The following is a 20,685-nucleotide window of genomic DNA, read 5'->3' on the forward strand; positions in this document are numbered from 1 at the left end:
ACCCTCAAATTACTTACAGTATACAATATAGTCAAAGTACTAAATCAACACAGAGTAACATAGAGGAATATATTTTCCTTCTAGGTGGTTAGAATTGGCAGATATTTTCTGTGGCAATTTTAACCTGTACTAAGCAAAATGCTGTACAAGTAAGTAGTTTATGGTACTTTTTTGGTTGAATTCTTCACAACTTGGACCTCTGCAGCCATTATGACCAAGAGTTCAAGAGTAACAGGCCATTTGACTTAAATAACCAAAAACTCTCAGGACAAAGAATTGAAACTTGCAGTGATCCAGAATAAAATGGATGTATTTTTTTAACTCCTAAAAGATAGAGTTGTATATGCAGGTTTGTCTGATCTGAAATAATGGTCCTTGATGCAGTTAACTATCAGATTCATGTTTTACAGTTCATTGTAGTAATATCCAAAGCATATAGTTCATCTTATGAAGTGTTTAGAAATACCCTTTTTATTCCTTTATCTAAAAAGCTAAATTTCCTTTTGGGGCTTATAGTCTTATTGGGCTTATTTTGAATTAATATTTTATATATGAACTTCATGTTTCTCTTTCCCAAGGACAGTCCTCAATTTTAAAAAAAGCAGAAGAACGTTTCTTTAAAAATACTGGAAGAGGGGCGCCTGGCTGGCTCAGTCGGTAGAGCATGCGACTCTTGATCTTGGGGTTGTAAGTTCAAGTCCCACGTTGGCTGTAGTGATTACTTAAAAAAAAAAAAATCTTAAAAAAAATTGGAACAGCTTTTAGAAAACTATTTTATACTTTTATATGGGCATATTGCTGGGAGTAAAATATTTTTTTTTGAAGTGAGTAAACATTTACCCTATTTAAATGAATCTACCAGAAGGTTGGTTTGTTTTTGCCTTTTAATATTATAAAGTCAAAGGATCTGTAAAGCTTATTACTATTTGGGTTTTTATGTTCATTATAGTTGCTCTAAAATGGTTTTGTGGCAGCTATACTTAAGATATTAATATAGCGCCAACAGCTTTCAATAGCATCAGTATTTTTTAACGCTTTGAGATTAATGCCCAAATAACTTTGAAGCAGGTTTGTAAAATCATTCTTAGTCTATTATCTGTATACTGGGAGTTATCAGATTCTCAAATTTTAAAACATTAGAATCTTATTTTAATTACAAGCACACTGCCCCCTACTGGCAAATTTTCTGAAAAATTCTAATGGCTCAGTTTGCATGTAATAAAAATCATGGGGGGAACCATAGCTTGACTCCTGATTTTTATTTCCAGTTGGTTTTTACATTAAACACTAATTAAGGTCATGGGATTCTTATTCATGATTTCAACCTTTTAATGTTAACGAAGTTTTTAGACCGTTATCATTGGTTAATAATCACTATTTCAAGATGCCTAAGTGAGCTAATGAATTTTTTCATTATATTTATGAGACAAGTAGACTTTTTGTCTCTATTTTAAGACTGAGAAACCAGAATTCCAGACAAGCGCATGGGAATTCCTGACTGATAATTTGTGAAGGAAATCAGAGTAAAACCCTCATTCAGACTATGCTCACTGAATGCACATTTTTATAGTCTCAGTGATAGTCTTAGGAAACAGCGGCCCATGGCTGTTCTTTGTGATACCATCATAATTTGGGTATTCATACAATTCTTTTTCAGAATTTGTAGAATAAATCATTCAATACTTAGGAGATGCTTTCAAGTATTTGCTTTTTGCCCCACCTCAGAAGGTCATTTTAGACACCTCACATGTCTTCAGAGTTTTGAGCAAGGATAAGAGGAGATAACTTCTCTAGTAAATGAACATTTTTTTTTTTTTTTTGGTTATAATGCTTCTCCTATACATGGATCTCCTAATTACCATGCCAAGAAAAAAAAGTATTTCATAACCATTTACACCAAATACTCAAATTTTTCCTTTGAAATAATGTTATCACTCTCAGACATCAGTAGAACTTACCACTGGTTAAGTATTTTAGTGTCGTTTTGTATAATCTTATTGATAAGGGCTATTTAACCCATCCCCTGTATTTTCACATTTTAGTATCATCATAGATGGAATATACAAAAAGCCCTTTGAAAATACAAAGCAAGTTTGGGTTGTAATTAGCCACTAGTAAATCTGGTTGTAAATCTTGGTGCTAAGTCACATAGAATCTTTTGAGGTTTTTCTTTTCCTGAATGTTGATCAAGACTCTTAAAAAGAAACACATATCCAGGATCCCAAGTTCTCAACTATTTACTATTACCCAAGGAAAATAAACTGAAAGGATAATGCCACACATGCCAACATCCATAGGAGTTCTAACAATAGATGGAGTCAATGACGGACTGCTGCGAGCCATGGGAAGACTGAACTGAGCAGGAGGGTACATGGGCATTGAAATTCAAATTAAAACATTTTGACACTCCCAGTCTCTCACTGTGGACCCAATTCAGCAAGAGGCTACCAGCTCTGGTCTTCCTGGGCCAGTATACACTTTAATAGTGAAGAGCTCTGTCCCAGACCTTCCTTGATCTCCTGCTGTGGGAAATAGGGCTGGATTACATTAACCTCAAGAACTCATTCCTTTTGCTGAGCTCCTTCCCCATCTCTTTGCCCTGTACTCCATCATTGTTACTGACCCTCTCCCTGACCCACATCCCTTCTGGTGGAGAAAATACTGAAGCTCGAACCCTGCAAGACTCCAATCTTGTAACTCCCTTGCCAACAATTTTCAATTTTGACCAGAGATAGGAGGGAAGGGAAAGGAGAATGGGCACCTCTCAAGTCGGGGGAGAATCTCAGGCCCCTAAGGCTTAGTACATTTTCCCACTTCTCTGAAGTACAGAAAGACAAACCCAGGAGAAAGAACTTCTCCTTGAGGCCTAGCGCTGAGCTAAAGTGAAAAGCCCCCAGCACTCGGAAGGCCTATCACCTATCAATGAAGCGTCATTCCACAAATGCTCTATTGCTTCCTTTTTCTGAACTTAACCTTGTCTTTATTTCCATTTTTCTCTACCTCCAGACATCTCATGAACCTTTCTTTTGGCAGTGTCCTCAACACTTGCCCCATTCTGTTGCATTTGCCCTGTGAAACCTCGATCTTCAATCTAAAGTAATACCTTCCTGCACCTTCTCTCTGAGCATTCTCGGTTTTTCCTTTACACTTACTAGTGTTACTCACATCTCGTATACTCTTTCTTATTCCTTGTCTGCTGTTACCATTAAATCTCAGAAAGGTATGTCAAAGTCTGTCACTGTGATAACATTTGTCAGTTTCTCTTGTAATCTCAATTGCCTTATGTATTAAGGCTATATTATTAGATGTATGCAATTTTGAGAAGTTTATTTTTTAGTTGAACACTTTCTATAATGACCCTCTAACTCTTGAAAATAATTTTTGCTTTAAATTTTACTGTTGATTTTAATATAGGTATACACAGGTTTCATTTGCTTAGTTTTTTGCCTGACGTGTCTTTCCATTCTTTATGCTTCAGGTGTGTCTTTTTTTTTTTTAGAGAGGGAGAGAAGGGGAGAAGAGGGGCAGAGGGAGAGGGAGAAAGAGAGAATCTTAAGCAGGCTCCATGCCCAGTGCCGAGCCTGACGCGGTGCTCCATCTCACAACCCTGAGATCAAGACCCGAGCTGAAATTTAAGAGTCGGATGCTTAACGGATTGAGCCACCCAGGCACCCCTAGGTGTGTCTTTTATGAACAGCTGCTCTGGATTATTCTATGATCAGCTTGGTCAAGCTGAGAACTACATTTTCCCAGAATTCCCTTTCCTGGGTTAGAGTGGGCCCAAAGACGAATTTGTGTGGGAACTGACAGGCTGAAATGAAGGCGTGGCCTTTATTCTGTAGACGGGGTGATGAATAGCTGAATAGGTGCCCAGCAGGGTCTGGCGTGTTCTTGCTCTTTGTACTTCATCCAGCTCTTCCTTCTGAATGCTGCCCCAGGTTGGCCCCCTGGTGCTTGGCTGCGGACCCACAGAGGTGGTAGCCGCACAGGGGCAGTAGCTTCTCATAGAACTTTCCACAAATTCCTGTTGCGTTCCCACTTCACAGCTGGGTGGCATGTGCTTTCTCAGTTTTCCCCTATAATTTCCAACACTAATAGTGCTTAGGAGCACTAGTTAGTATCTTTGACTCTCCATCTCCCTGTTCCAGATCTCCTCTCACACTGGTATTGTCTACTTTTAATATAAATCCCTTATCCCATAACAGCAGCTCTGCTTCTGCAACCTGACAATAACACATAGCTAGATTTTTTTTAAACAATAATTTGATAACTTTGTTTTTTAACTGGATAGTTTAGTCCACTTAAACTTACTGTCATTACTGATATATTTGGGCTTATTGTCAGTATATTGTGCTCTTTGTCCTGCCTTTTGTGTTTCTTTTTCCTCCTTTCTTGATTTTTCTTTAATTGGACTTTTTTTCATCCTATTTTACCTATCTCCCATTTTGGAATTTGTATACACTTACTACTGTTTCTTTTTTTCCATTAAACTTTAGAAATTTGAACATCCATACCTAAAGTGGTTTTTCTTTTTTTTTAAGATTTTATTCATTCACCTGACAGATAGCGAGAGAGGGAACATAAGCAGGGGGAGTGGGAGAGGGAGAAGCAGGCTTCCCGCGGAGCAGGGAGCCTGATGCGGGGCTCGATCCCAGGACCCTGGGATCATGACCTGAGCCAAAGGCAGACGCTTAACGACTGAGCCACCCAGGCGCCCCCATACCTAAAGTTTTGTGTTAAAAATTTTAGTATTTTTCTGCTAGGGACTTCGGGGCACTACCAAGCTGGGACCACTTAAATTCTCAGCTCTAGATTTTTTTTTTTCTATATAGAAAGTATAAATTGGAGACACAAATGTTACGGATATTGGCTTGTGGTTATGCAGAGTTTTCTTCCCTCCACCTGGCTCCAAGGGTAGAAAAAGGCAACTTTCCTAGCTGCCTCTTTAAACTTCAAATGCAATTTTTTGTTATGCTGACGTCTCTTGTTAGAATCCCCTCCTTGGGTGGCCTTCTTTATCCCCTGCCTTCTTGTCTGGTACTGGCTTCCCACCTCTTACTCCATGTTTGAGAGGTACTAGATAGATTGATTACCTGTGTATTCACTTATTCTGAAAATTCTTTACATTTTATCATCTTGCGTTTTTTTTTTTTTAAGGTGTGTGTGTGGTGGGGTGCATTTATTTTACCATTTGACCAGATTTTTTAGGTTGATTTTAGTGGAAAGATTATTTGGGGTGTTGGCCATACTACTAGAAACAAATCAGTCCAAAGTTAGGTTTTGAGATTTGAGAGCTGGTCAGCACCAACAAAAGAAAGGTCTTTTGGTAGGGTTTCATTCTGAAGAATCGGAAGGATCCAAAGCCTCCCCTTCAAGATAGGTGGAATTTAAATTTATTGCTGGTCCAAGATAGACATGGGAACCTAATGGGATGCAAGGGGCAGGAAAAGACTGGGGAGAAGGGAAGGTGATGGTGGAGAGGCAAGGAGCCTTAGAAAAGGGACTACGGTCTATCTGAAGTAGACTCTGATACGGTCTGATAAGAGACTCATGGGAAAAGTAAATAAATGTTTTGCCATATTCTCTGAGCTCTTTATTCAGGATCTCTCAGTTTTCTTTTTGGTTGATGGATTCAAACTGGCATACCAGCTGTATGTTAAAGTATGATCAAGGAGTTGCAAATACATGTAACATCAATCAAGTGTAATGTCAGAAAGTCCACAAATGGTGATTATAATCTTTAGACATTCTCTTGGTTTCCTTGGGCCTCAGTTTCCTCATTTGTAGAATGTGGCCAATAGACAGTTATTTTGAGGATTGTTTGAAGTGAACATATTCGTACACCGTAATGGTTTGTACAAACAAATAGCTACGTTTTATATTATGTTTCTCATTTTACCTTAGGGGATTCTGGGACTCCTGGAATTTAAAGAACTTCTTTGAAGATCCTGCTTGATGAGTCAGTGTTTAGTTAAAACTTGTGTTATCATGTTTTAAGTCAACACCTTTCTGGGCAAAGAAGAAACTGTGGACATGTTAAGAGACTCCCTGCCCCTGCCTTAAAATACAAAGCCTTATGTTGGCAGTTGGATATTTCCAGGGATATAAAGGTTCATGCAAGGGACAGAAAGCAAAAATGCTATTACTTGGCAAACATCAGATCGGCTTCTGGAATTGTGAGAGCTCTCTTCAGAAGTACATCTTCAAAATCAGTAAATGATTAAAAGTCCTCTCTAAAACATGCTATTTCTAAACTATCCCAAATGAGTGCATAAGAAGGATGCAAAAATAGTCTAAGAAATGCTCAAAACTAAATTTATCTGTAATATGCAGAGAATGAGGCCCAGAATTACAATTCTTTCTTCTTTAGGGAATTTGCCAGAAATTGGGAGTGACTTCATTCTTTTATCCCAAGTGAGACACCTAGAAGTAGTGGAGATAAAACCATTATTATTGGAAGGCAGTAGAGCATGGCCCAGCTCTAGGGTCTGAAATCTGACAGGCTTGGTTTCAGTCAATTCTTAGCCCTGTGATCAGTTTCTCCTATAAAATGGGGTTACTAGGACCCCATACACTGTGAGATGATAAAATGAGCTCAAGCACAGAGTGTTTAGTACAGTGCTTCATATCTAAGGGCATATAACATTTTGACTGTCATCATCATCATCATCTGTAATTTAGAACAATTCTGTGGAGTGCTTTATTGAATTGCTTGAGTAGCTAACATAATTTCCCATTTATCTATATCCCAAACAGAAAATAACTAATTATTTTCCAGGTAGTGTTTAGTTTGTATCAGTGGCCACCTCTCATTTTCTCCCTAACCCAAGTTCTATAAAATTTTGAATTGTCAAAAGTTTGAATTTTGGAGATTACATGATATTGTGATATAATGGTAAGAGCAGAGAATCTGGTTAGAGCTCAAATTTCAGTAGAAATCTACTTCATGCAGATCTGTGACCTTGGGTAATGCATTTAATCACTCTTGACAGCTTTTCTCTTTTGAAAAATAGGGAGTAGTATAGGATCAAAATCATTAATGTATGGATGATAGGATAGAGTTATCTTCCCTGCCACTCCCTTCCATTTCCTGGAATGTTGTATTCTAAAGGCTACATTATTAGAAGGGTCTTTTAAAAATAATGTTACCTAAAATAGTGAAGGAGAAAAAGTATCAGTGCAACGAGGAAAGATCTAATTGCATTCAATATTTTATCCAGGGGAGGGGGGGTTTAGACTCCCATAAGGTCTTCTCCCTTCCACCTCATGCATATTCAAGTTCTGAAATCTGCCCACAACAATAGTAGATCTAGTTGGAGCAGGAAAGACAGGCAACATCCTTTGGAGGCAAGACCCAAGAAGAGCTGGAGCTGAGATTCTGAGGAAAGTGTAAGTATATCAAAAGGACTAATAGACTGTGTGTGTGTGTGTATGGAGAAGCAACAGAAATACAATGCAAAGCACAAATGCACGCCACATGTAATTTTAAATTTTCTAGGAGCACATTAAAAACAGTAAAAAGAAATGTGAAATTAATTTTTATAATATTTTATTTAACCCACTGTATCCAAAATACTATTCAACAGTTATTAATATATTTTATATATATTTTTTCATATTAAGTTTTTGAAATCCGGTATATACTTTATTCTTTTTTTTTTTTTTTTTTTTTAAAGATTTTATTTATTTATTTGACAGAGAAAGACACAGCGAGAGAGGGAACACAAACGGGGAGTGGGAGAGGGAGAAGCAGGCTTCCCGCCGAGCAGGGAGCCTGATGCGGGACTCGATCCAGGGACTCCAGGATCATGACCTGAGCCGAAGGCAGTCGCTTAACCAACTGAGCCACCCAGGCGCCCTATACTTTATTCTTATAGCACATCTCAATTCACACTGGCCATATATCAAATACTTATTCTCCATATATAACTAGTGGCTAATTTATTGGACAACACAGGTATTGAAGGTATGAAGGAGATTGTAAGAGATTCTCTGGTGAACTTGGCCTTAGCACATGTTGCTCCCCCAGAGGCTACGAGTAAGACTCCATGGCTGTGAATGGTGCTTAGGGGCCAGCTGAATGGAGCATAAAAGGATGACTCTAATCTCCACCGGCTTGTGGACTTTGTGTGGTTTGGATTATTCATGGCCTGAAAATGAAGTTGGAATTGAATATTTCTTTGGGGTTTCGTGTATATGTTAAATTGGCCAAATTAAGTGTTAAGAGATTAAACCACCTTTCTCTTCCATAATAATGGTGTATTAGTCTACTCGGGCTGCCACAGCAAAATACCATAGGCTGAGTAACTTAAACAACAAAATTTATTTTCTCAAGAGTTCTGGAGGCTGGAAAGTCCAAGGTCAAGGTGCTAGCAAGGTAGATTTCATTCTGAGGCCTTTTCTCTTGGCTTGTAAATAGCTACCATCTCACTGTATGTTCAGATATGTATACCTGGAGGAGAAAGATCTCTTTCTCTTTTTTTTTTTAATTTTTTTTTTTTTTTTTTTACAGATTTTTTAATTCATTTATTTGACAGAGAGAGACAGTGAGAGAGGGAACACAAGCAGGGGGAGCGGGAGAGGGAGAAGCAGGCTTCCCGCTGAGCAGGGAGCCCGATGCGGGGCTCGATCCCAGGACCCTGGGATCATGACCTGAGCCGAAGACAGACGCTTAACGACTGAGCCACCCAGGCGCCCCAAAGATCTCTTTCTCTTACAGCCCACCAGTCCTATTGGCTTAAGGCTTGCCCTTATAATTTAACCTTAATTACCTCCTAAAAGCCCTATCTTCTAATATAGTCACATTGGGTAGGTTAGGACTGCAATATAAGAATTTTTAGGGGGTGAGGAGGGAACAAAATTCTGTCCACAATATATGGGCTTAGTGTTTAAGATACATATGTAGAAAGTATTTTATAACTAAGAAAAGTGAAACCTGAGGTGGTAGAATGCCACTTTAGAGTGTATCTGTGATATAGCACTTTCATCTGTGAGTAAAGGATCTGTGGCCATGTTCACATGTTCATGTGGCTCTGCCAGGAGGTGACCTGAGGCAAGTTATTTATGTTTCTAGGGCTCAGTTTCCATATCTGTGAAACAGGTAATACCTGTTTCTCTTTAAGTGGTTGTGAGTTTAATAATGTGTTAAAGTGCTTTGTGAACTCTAGTGCTATTTAAGTTTTTGGTGATACCAAATTACCATGTCCTGCGCATAGTAAACACTGAAGTTTTTTTGTTAAAGATCTTATTTTTAAGTAATCTCTACACCCAGAGCAGGCCTTGAACTTAACAACCCTGAAGTCAAGAGTCACATGCTCTACCGACTGAGCCAGCCAGGTACCCCCAGTGAAAATATTTTTTAAATGACTTCAGCAGAGTAAGGATGATTGGTAATATATGTATCAGGTAGTGTTAATGCTAAAGCTCTCTATTAGTGTAAGAGAGTTTATATTACCAATGTTGAGAATACATATATTTCTGCCTTTTGATTCTTAGAAAACACATTACATCATATATGCTAATCCTATATGTCAGAAGCATGAAATTATCAGAATGTCCCCAAACCAACCTGTTAATAAATGATGTCAGTTATATCTTCAAAATATATCCAGAATCAGCCATGTCTCTTCACCGGCCTTAATTACCACCATGGGCCAAACCATCTTCACTTCTCACCTAGTTTGCTATAGTAGTTCTTCACTTTTCTCTTTCTTCTGCTTTTGCCCAGCCCCTTTCCTTATGTCTGTTTTCAATGCAGCAATCACAGTGATCCTTTTAAATCATACATGTCTCCTCTGCTCAAAGCCCTTCAGCGTTTCCACTCTCAAAGCCCCTGCAGTAACCTACCGGCACCTACTGGATCACTCTCCTTTTGGTCCTCATCACCTACTACTTTTTCCCTTGTTCACCTTGTTCCAGCCACACTGGTTTCCTTGCTCTTCCTTGAATGTGCCAAGTACACTTCTCACGCACTCAAGTACTCCTTGTTTCCCTTCTACTTAGAATGTTTACCTAGATATCCATTTAACTCATTCCTTTACATCCTTCAGATCTTTATTCAAATGTCATCTTGGTCAGAACTTTCCTTTTTTTTTAAATTATTTTTAAAAAATTATTTATTTTGGGGGGCAGAGGGAGAGGAAGAAGCAGACTCCCCACTGAGTGTGGAGTCCTGTGTGGGGCTTGATCGCACAACCCCGAGATCATGACCCAAGCCAAAATTAAAGAGTTGGATGCTCAACCGACCGAGCCACCCAGGTACCCCCTCCCTTTTTAAAAAAAATTTAAATTCAGTTAACTTTAACTTCAATTAACATATAATGTATTATTATTTTCAGAGGTAGAGTTCAGTGACTTACCAGTCAGTATAATACCCAGTGCTCATCACATCACATGCCCTTCTTAATGTCCCATCACCCAGTTACCCCATCCCCCCACCCTCTCCTCTCCAGCAACCCTCAGTTTTTTTCCTATGATTAAGAGTCTCTTATGGTTGGGGCGCCTGGGTGGCTCAGTCGGTTAAGCGTCTGCCTTCGGCTCAGGTCATGATCCCAGGGTCCTGGGATCAAGCCCCGCATCGGGGTCCCCGCTCAGCGGGAAGCCCACTTCTCCCTCTCCCACTCCCCCTTGCTTGTGATCCCTCTCTCGCTGTGTCTCTCTCTGTCAAATAAATAAATAAAATTAAAAAAAAAAAAAAAAAAAGAGTCTCTTATGGTTTATCTCCCTCTCTGGTTTCGTCTTGTTTTATTTTTCCCTCCCTTCCCCTATGATCCTGTTTTGTTTCTTAAATTCCATATAAGAGTGAGATCATTATCATATCATATGATAATTGTCTTTCTCTGGCTGACTTATTTCGCTTAGCATAATAACCTCTAGTTCCATCCACGTTGCATATGGGAAGATTTCGGTTTCTTTTGATGGCTGAGTAGTATTCCATTGTATATATATATATACACCACATCTTCTTTATAGTCGATGGACATCTAGTCTCTTTCCATAGTTTGGCTACTGTGGATATTGCTGCTATAAACATTGGGGTGCATGTGCCCCGTCAGATCACTACATTTGTATCTTTGGGATAAATCCTAGTAGTGCAATTACTAGGTCATAGGGTAGCTCTATTTTCAACTTTTTGAGGAACCTCCATACTGTTTTCCAGAGTGGTTGCACCAGCCTGCATTCCCACCAACAGTGTAAGAGGGTTCCCCTTTCTCCACATCCTCGCCAACATCTGTCATTTCCTGAGTGGTTAATTTTAGCCATTCTTGGTCAGAACTTTCCTGACCACCCTATCTAAATGTGCCATACTCCAACCCTGGCACTTTTTCTCCTTAGCTGCTTTATTTTTCTCTACAATACTTACGGTCTTACAGTGCTTATCATATGGCATGTAGCATTATCATATATTTATTTTATCATCTGTCTCCCCTACCAGAGTGTAAGCTTTATTAGGACAAGAATGTGTTCCTATTCTTCCATTGTTAAAAGCCAGTTCCTAGGATATACACTGAATGTTTGAAACAAAATCCACCACAGTTAAACAGAAAAAGATCCTTTTCAAAGTATATCGGGTAGCTAACAATATCTGGAAGTAGAGAATCAAGCTTGGAAGCTATAGAACCAGGAGTGATGCAACCTCCACTGGAGACTGTGGGGCCACTCACCAAAACTTATGTCCCTATTCTCTCTGAAAACTGCATTATCTTGGCCTCATACCTCTTCCCTTGTTCCAAATTTATTCCATGAGATGCCTTGCTTTTCCCATTACTTTCTTTCAAATGGAAGTCTCTGTCACATCTGTGGGCCCTAAGCTGCAAGGGGGCCTGGGGAAGCAAGTCCCAGCCTTCTACCTTGGGGAAGTGGACCCCACAAGGTGGGAGATTCCCCAGATATTGGAATTACATTGAAGTATGCTGGGCAGACAGAAAATATGATAAATGTCCTTCACTGGCACTGAACTACTCCATCATTAAAAAAAAAAAAATTCCAGGGGCATCTGGCCAGCTCAGTCAGAAGAGCGTGCAACTCCTGATCTTGGGGTCATAGGTTTGAGCCTATGGGTGCAGAGATTACTTAAAAAAAAAAATGAACAAACTTAAAAACTGCAAAAGAATTTCATTAAAAAAAAATTCCACGTCAGGAGACCTGAATTTAGATAGAAATTTTGTTTAATCTAGAATTAGTTTTTTTTTTTAAATTTTAGAAACAATTCCTAAAACTGCCCCAATGGTTGGTCTAACTGTTCTGTACAATCAAATGCACCTGCTTGAAAGGAGCAACCCAGCAAAGAGATGTGCTCTTAGCAAGAAAGGTCAGGACCACTGTAGTCAGCCCCTTGGCAGCCCAGAGACCTGGGGGCAGAGCAGGCCAGTGGGTGTGGAGGAAGCCGGGGGTGGGCTTAGCAAATAGCTTTGGGGTGGCCAGAATTTGTTTCTAATAACAAACTTAAATAGTCTGTTTTCAGATTTATTTTTCTTCATTCCTGATTTTGTTTCTAAGCTTTGTCAGTTGCATATTTTCTCATTTCACATCCTGATAATCGCCAAAATCCATTGCCTAGAGTATGGTTTCCATCATGAACTTGTACTTCTTGGCCAGAGGGTGGAATGAGTAAACAGTCTGATGCTTTACTTACGGAAAGGGAATGAGTGTGAGCCCATTATCAGAAAAAACAGCAGGGGTGAAAAATACTGGGCTACCTCAGAGTTTTTCCTCTGTCGCCCTAAAAACTGTATTCAGCAGTTACGTCAGTGAGCAGCCTGCTGCCCAGCCCTGTTCAAAGACATTAGATTCTAGGACTAGTCTTGATTCCATTTAACCACTTTTTCTTTTTTAAATTATTACTATTTTTTGCAAGTATGGGATAGGAATGACTCTGCCACATTATTACAGATTTAAGTTTAGAATTCATTGTCATTACTGCACAATTTAGTTGCTGAAATAACATGTAGCAGAGGCTACACTGCAAGTTAATGAATAATTATTTTTTGTACTCTGGCCTCTGATTGCAATTCATTTGTCCCAGCCATGTGGGGTTAGTAATTATTTTTTTGACACTTTCTAAAATGTTTTTAGCTTTTTAAAAAATATTTTTGCTGCTTATTTTTTATTTCCTCATTTTTTAAATTCTTTTCTGTTTATTAAATTCTTCCATTTGCCCCAATTCTTTGAAAAGGCTTTTTATGGTCTCTTTCTGTTTAGGTATGAATAAGAATGTAAAATGCTTCAATTGATTTATTCCTTATTGTAAATAAGCCAAAGCCACAGTCAAGCTTGTTTACCATTTTACGGGTACAATTTAGGCCTTAGCCTTCAAGGGCGTATTTTCAGGTTGTTACAAAGCATGCTTTGGCTTCCCCTCTCTAAAGTCTGCTCCTTCCTAACCAGGAAACGGCATGGACAGGATTCTTTTCTTCCTTTTTCAGTTTCTCTATAGCTGCTGTGTCCAGATATGGCTTAGCCAAAATACAAGAATTGACTCAGTTCAAACCCCCCCTTTTTTTTAATGGCTAAAAAGTAAAAGTCTGGATATTTTTAGAAAGAGCAAATAATCAGTGCAAAATTTCACAGAACTCTGATATATATATGGAGAGAGAGAGAGAGAGATGCCAGACAAAAGTACTTCCAGCTAGCTCTCCAAACACAAGGACTGTTGGAGGTATCAGGAGAAAGGGTAGCACAGCTGGTGGGAACGAAACAGCTGAAATGAAGCATGGCCATGCTACTGAAATACTTGGTGGAAGATGGGTTCACAAGAGGCTAGGAATAAAAAAGAGCAAGACTCTGGCCATTTATCTTTTTACCTTCCTATCCCCACTTGTATAGATATTTGAGAAAAGAAGGAAAGAAATACTGCCTCCCATTCCTCTCTCCCAGATTCCCAACAGCGATGCTGAGTGGGGAAGTGGCTTCAAACATGGACAGAACTGGTACATGGTAAGGCCAGAGGGGCAGAGTTACGAGGTTATTTATGGAGAAATGGGAAGGAGATGGTGGATGAGGAAATTGAGTAGAATGCTGGAGACAGAGCAGGGAAAAAGAGAGGGAAAGGATTCTAGAGGCTGAGAGAGCCTCTTAGGAATGCAGCTCAAAGTCATGTAACATTTAAGGGGAAGTCCTTCTTCCTCCTAGTAGAGTTATGTATGTGTTTATTGAGGGGGAAGGAGAGCTGATTAGAAAAAGAGGTGAAAGTGGATTGAAAGCTCTCTCTGTAGGGTGAAAGTTGTAGAGATTTTACAGACATAACCATAACTTTCTCTCTCTGAAAGAGACTCTGTACTTACGGAGAATTAGAACAGTTATGTAGTTCTTACAGTTTGCATGCATTCATTCACTCACTCACATACATCTTATGTTCCATGTACTATTGTACGCTAGACACCAAGGCTTGAGAGATGAATACTAAACAATCCCTGTCTAAAGATACCAGGGGAAACAAAGATGTGTAGCCAGTTTGAGAATCTCAAGACGCATAAGCATGAAATTTTCATATTTTCTACACTTGGTACTTGGTCAAACTTCATTGTTTTGGGGTAGTAGCCTCCCTGGCTCTTAAAACTTTAATTCCAGGTACTGCGATTTAGTTCTCTTCATTTAAAACATGAATCTTCGGCATCTGGGCATCTGGGTGGTTCAGTTGGTTGAGTGTCTGACTCTTGGTTTTGGCTCAGGTCGTGATTTTGGGGTCATGGGATTGAGCCCTGTGTAGGGCTTTGTGCTCAGCAAGGGGTCTGCTTCTCTCCCTCTCCTCCCCCCTTTGGCCCCTGCTGTGCTCTGTCTTTCAAATAAATAAATACATCTTTTAAAAAAACATTAATCTCATATTTAATTTAAAAACACTCACGCCCCCTCCAGGGTAGAGTAGACGAGACCTGTGTGGTTCCAACTCACTTTACACACACCTCTTTCTCTTCCATATTCTTGCTTTTCTGATGGTGGGGTCAGGAGCTCAACAAGGGAAATATGTGATCTCCCAAATGCATGAGTGTGGTAAAGTTGTTGTCCCCTTTCTGTAGGTCATTGTGGCTTATCTAGCTACTTGTCAGTGAGGACACATGGGGCTCCCTGACAGGCCCCACTGAGGAGAAATTCAATCCCAAGCAGCTCCCTATGTTTTGGTAGTTCTTTGCAGGACTTGCTGTATCCATCAGCTGACTACTGGCTGGCAGTGGTGATACACACATACCTGATACACACATACTTGTTGCCCCATGTTTTGGTGTTCTATGACAAGTCTGTAGGTCTCAATCTCATTTACTCTCTGTGATCCCAACTTGAGGTCTGTAGGATCAGTCAGGATCCACAGTCTCTGCTCTCTGTACCATCTCCTCCCAGTGCTCAAAATTTCCTCTCAAATTCATAGCACTGGGATAGGTCAGCAAGCTTGGTGGTTAAGCAAACATACAATGGGGATGGAAATACCATTCTCCTCATCTTGAAGATGCTACAAAACTTTATAAGTACCAAAGCCTAAGTACAAGTTTTCAAAATAGAACACAAAATATATTAACTATTAGTAAAATAAATTGGTAATTTGGACAATTTGATAATGTAACATTAAGAACTTCCTTTCCTTAAAAGATACCACTAAAAAATGGTAAGACAACTCACAAGAGTGGAAGATGATATTTGTAATACATATATCCAACAAGGGACTTGTTTCCAGAATATACAAATCATTAAGAATCATACAAATCAATCATACAAATCAGTAAGAAAAGGACAGACAACCTAAAAGAAAGGTGGGCAATAATAGTCTTAAATAGGATATGAAAAGCATATCCAAATGGACAATATGTATTTGAAAAGGTATCCAACTTCATTTATCATCAAGGAAATACAAATTAAAACTACAATGCCATGCCACTCCATACCTACCATGAGGCTAAAAAAGAAGATAGTAGCAAATGTCGGTGTGGTCATGAGGAAACAGAACTTTCACATACTGCTGTTGGGAGTGTATATTGGTACAACTACTTTGGAAAACTGCTAGTAACTGCTAAAGCTGGAAGTTTGCATACTGTGACCCAGTAATTTTAGTCCTAGGAATATATCCATCAGAAACACATACACATGTCCATGATAATTTGCAATAGCTCCGAAATGAAACTACCCAAATGCTAATCAGCAGTAAAATGGGTAAATTGTGGGATATCCGTACAATGGGATCTTACATAGCTGTGAGAATGAAAACAGTATGAATCCCACAAACATAATATTGAGGTAAAGAAACTAGATTCTTTCATATGTACTATGAAAGAATACACAGTGTATATATAATTCATGCATATAAAGTCCCCAAACAGGGAAGATCAATCTATGTTGTTAGAAGCATGTTACCTTGAGGGGTGGGAGAGTAGTGAGTGGAAGAGAAGCTTCTGGGAAGCCAGTAATGCTGTGTACCGTTAACATAGTTTCATTCCTTAGTTAAAATCCTTAGAGGTGTGCCCGTAGGATTTATGCTTTCTTCTGCGTATTATACTTCAATAAAAAGTTAAACTTTTAAAGGGGTGCCTGGGTGGCTCAGTCGGTTAAGCGGCTGCCTTAACCCCAGGACCCCGGGGTCCTGGGATCAAGTCCAGCATCGGGCTCCTTGCTCAGTGGGGAGCCTGCTTTTCCTTCTCCCTCTGCCTGCCACTCTGCTTGCTTGTGCTCTCTCTCTCTCTGTAAAATAAATAAAATCTTTAAAAAAAAAAAAGTTAAATTTTTAAAAACCTACGAGAATTTCTTTTGGTGCCCCCACCTGTGGCTTTGCAGAAGAAAGTTACTCTCTTCACAAATGCTGCCCTTTCCAAAAGTACCAAATCAACTTGCTCTCAGTCCCCAGCTTATTTTTCTCAAGGATAAAGGTTATCAAACATTTCAGTCTCCTCTGTCCCCAGGAGTATTTAGTAACTTGATTTTCCCAATTGTAATGACTGTAATCCCCTGATCACTAACCTCTGAGGAAGGGAGCCAGGGGCACATGGTGAAAGATGCATACATATAAATTTACATATAAAATTTCCCCCCCAACTTGACAAAGTGAATTGTAGAAGGGGCTATTATTGGAGAAACTAAGATGGATAAAAGAGCTAGGACCCAGGAATATGGTCATCATTGGAGAAATCACTCTTTTTATTCCTGGATGGAAGTGGCAAAGAGTGAATCTATTGAATGCAAGTGGAGTTACCATATAGTTTTTTCACGTAATAATTGTGATTAAGAAACAAGTTACTTCACAGAATAATGTGGGGACAAAACCCATGAGAACAACCAACCTCTGCCTCTCCCCCGTGCATCCCATGCTCACACACCTACAGATTTGGAGTCAGGGGACCAGTGTCTGATTCCATGTTCAAGCCCATCCTTGCTGAGTGGTTTTGGGAAAATCACTCAACAGCTCTGAAAAATGGAGAGGAGGATTAGCAGCCTGGTCAGACATCGTATCAAATTCACATTTCACTTTCTTTACTTAGGCAGATGTTTGCCTATACATGCAAACTGTGTCTGTGCAGACCCACACTGCTTCTGACCACGTTTGTACAGTAGGCATTGACACTCTCGGCTGTGGCCAGGTCGTCTCCCTTTTATCCACACACAAGCTGTTTTCTTTTTGAAGTGTTTAGGTGGGCAAGCTCCCTCCACCCCCAATCCTGCATGCAAAAATCAACATGATGCCCACAAATATATGCATTGAAAATTAAATTTGTATTATTAGTATACCTCATGATAGAACCACTCACTTTATCTTGCAATGGATTATCTTAAGTCAATTTTCCAAATAAATGGCCAAGTTTGTCTCATGATCAGCAATCACTATTTTCCCAAAGCAACAGACAAGGTGAAACCAAGGAACAGTCAGCTCAATTACAGAAGCAAATTCCTGAAAGATGGAGGAACTTATTCAGAGTTCATGGAAAACCCTGCAGGTGTTGTGGTGTGTGCTAATAATCAAATGACACTTCACTCCTTTCCTAACTTCTATTTCCATCTCTCTGACTTAACAGTTACCTACATTTAGGCATCTATTTATATCACAAATCCTCATGAAAGTTTATTTTTTTGAAACTCAGTATCATGTTGATCATACATAAAAAAATCTAGGGACATGCTCTCTCGACCTACATTTCAGGAAACAAAAGACCATGTTGTCATTCAAGTCTTTTGAAAGACCTCGTATTTTCTTCCAGAGGATAAAACCCACTGACTTAGAAAGTAATGTGTGGTGGTAAAAAGCAAGACCTCTGCCTTATTTTCCTCATCTATAACTTGCTTAAGTGTTATGAATGAGATAATGCACATGGAGAGTGTGGCAATTAGTAAGTGATCAATATTATTACTAATATTTTTAAAGTAAATTGTACCCCAAATGTGGGGCTCAAACTCACAACCCCAAGATCAAGAGTCGCATGCTTTACCGACTAAGCCAGCCAGACACCCCTAATAATATCACTATTTGAAATTATGTGTTTATTTTTAAATTTTATGTTTCCTCTGATAGAAAATAAGCTCCATGATATTGGAATCTTACCCATTTTGTACATATAGGCAGCTGCTGAATGTGTCTGAAGTGGAGCAGTAAGGCAAAATATCTTGGTAAGGATGGGATTTCTCAAAGAATTTAGGGTCAAAGGAAATTCTCCTAAGGAACTCTAAAACTGACATTGCCTCAATTTTCAGCACTTGGGGAAATTTTGAGGACTGTCCAGCAGGACAAGTATATAATGACAATATAGGTGTAAACACCAAGACAGCTGCAGAAGTATTTTAATCCAAGTCCATGGAGACCTTATTATTTGATAGAACCCAGCATGATCTGCTTTATTCTTCAAATTTATTTGGCAAGTCAAGACTTCTGGAGGTTTATCAAAATTAATACAGTATCCAAGTTAAGAAACCAGGGGCTACTTTAAGAATCCAAAGCAGGTAAGCATTATTAGTGAAGGCCAATGGATATTTACATAAAATTAGAGCTAAGCCTTTATGTATTTTATATCATAGAGTTGAATTTCCGTTAAAATCTATTACAAGGAAGAGAGAACTTTCCAGTAATATTCAGATATTTGAGTAATCTTGAAGTTATGCATATTTATGGCACAACATTTTTAAATGTCCACTTAATTTTTTTTTAAGTGAAGGAAGGTAACCAAGTAAGTGGTGAAATTATTTTATTTTTTTTTTAAAGATTTTTATTTATTTGAGAGAGACAGAGGGGGAAGAGAGTGCTGCACGAGAGGGGGGGAGGACCAAAGGGGGAGGGCTCCCTGTGGGGCTCCATCCCACCATCCGGAGATGATGACCTGAGCTGAAGTCAAGAGTGGGACGCTTAGGGGCACCTGGGTGGCTCAGTAGGTTTGGCCTCTGCCTTTGGCTGGGGTCATGATACCAGTGTCCTTAGATTGAGCCTCATCTGGCTCCATCTGGCTCCCTGCTCAGCGGGGAGTCTGCTTCTCCCCCTCCCTCTGCCACTCCCCCTGCTTGTGCTCTCTCGAGGGCCAGCACGCCCTCTCTCCCTGTGTCAAATAAATAAAAAATCTTAAAAAAAAAAAAAAAGAGTGGGACCCTTAACCGACTAAGCCACTGAGATGCCCTGACCATTTAACGTTTTAGACTATGTTTGTCACAGAAGCTAACTTTACCATTCTTATAATTTCATCACTATGACTTCACAAACCGGTTATCTAAATTAGCATAAGACTTGATTCTAGGAACATGCTAATTTATTTCTCTTTGAAATAGTTATTGTGTAGTAACATAGTTAAGCTACTCAGATTGATTTCAAAACAAACCACCATGCATTCCACTCAACTTATTTGTTGTGCCAGCTATTGTTTTTTACCCTCTTGAAAACAGCAATGTACAAAACCTAAGATTCCAGCATCCTGATGCTTATTTTCTATTCTGAGAGACAGAAAATTAAAAAAAATAAATACACAGATAATTCCGAATAGTGATAAGCATTTTGAAGAAAATACACAAGGCAACCCGGCAGAGAATAACCAGCCCTACTACATTGGCCAGGGTTAAGGAAAGCCTCTCCCGAGTTTACGCTGAGACCTGATCGAGCGTGTAAGGGGTAAACACCGCGGTGAATATTGTTCCGGTCTCTTTCTCTCTAGAACCAGACTGACTCCTTTTCCGATGTCTGCACATCTCCCTTTACTCAGGCAAATCTTGAACTATGAAAGCCTTACTTTACTACATTACACACGAGAATCTGAGGTTCAGAGGTTAGTAAGGCAAGTACTGATTCCAAGTGAGTACTTGCCTTCATGTACTGGCTACACAAAAGTGTGTTACAAAGAGGAGAACGACGTACTGTGGCAATGTTCGGAGAGTACTGAGTTCGGTACGTTAGCCGCCGCTTAGGCTCATCCAAGAAGGCTCCCGAAAGAGGTTAAGAAAACCAGCATCCTTCTTTTCCACCTTTCTTCCCATTTCCAACACCACCGCCCAAATTTCGAGCTCACAAAATAGAAAGGAGCAGGCAGACGCCGGAAAAGGCCCTGTCACTTCTCCCAAAGCTTTCCTAGCTGTTCAGATGAAAACGATACGCGATGATTTCCGACTAAAGCGAAAAGATAAGATGCGGGAAAAAGAAGGGCGGACACCGAAGCCTGACTGCAGCCACGCCCTGCCCACGCCGCGGGTCTCGGTCTGCGGAGACAAGGCCTCCAGATTTCTACTCCTTGTCTACGTCACTTC

At 39.6% G+C, this 20,685-nt stretch overlaps 1 long non-coding RNA gene across 1 annotated transcript; it reads right to left on the reverse strand.

Moving 5' to 3' along the window:
- Positions 1-6,301: 6,301 nt before the first annotated feature.
- On the reverse strand, positions 6,302-20,666 carry LOC118525996 (uncharacterized). The gene is made up of 3 exons (XR_004912412.2): positions 20,300-20,666; positions 17,295-17,382; positions 6,302-6,423 (listed from the first exon to the last, which is right to left on the reverse strand). It is a non-coding gene; the product is annotated as an uncharacterized LOC118525996 (long non-coding RNA).
- Positions 20,667-20,685: the final 19 nt, after the last annotated feature.

The sequence above is a fragment of the Halichoerus grypus genome, chromosome 3 (assembly GCF_964656455.1).
Source record: "Halichoerus grypus chromosome 3, mHalGry1.hap1.1, whole genome shotgun sequence".
NCBI lineage: Eukaryota > Metazoa > Chordata > Mammalia > Carnivora > Phocidae > Halichoerus > Halichoerus grypus.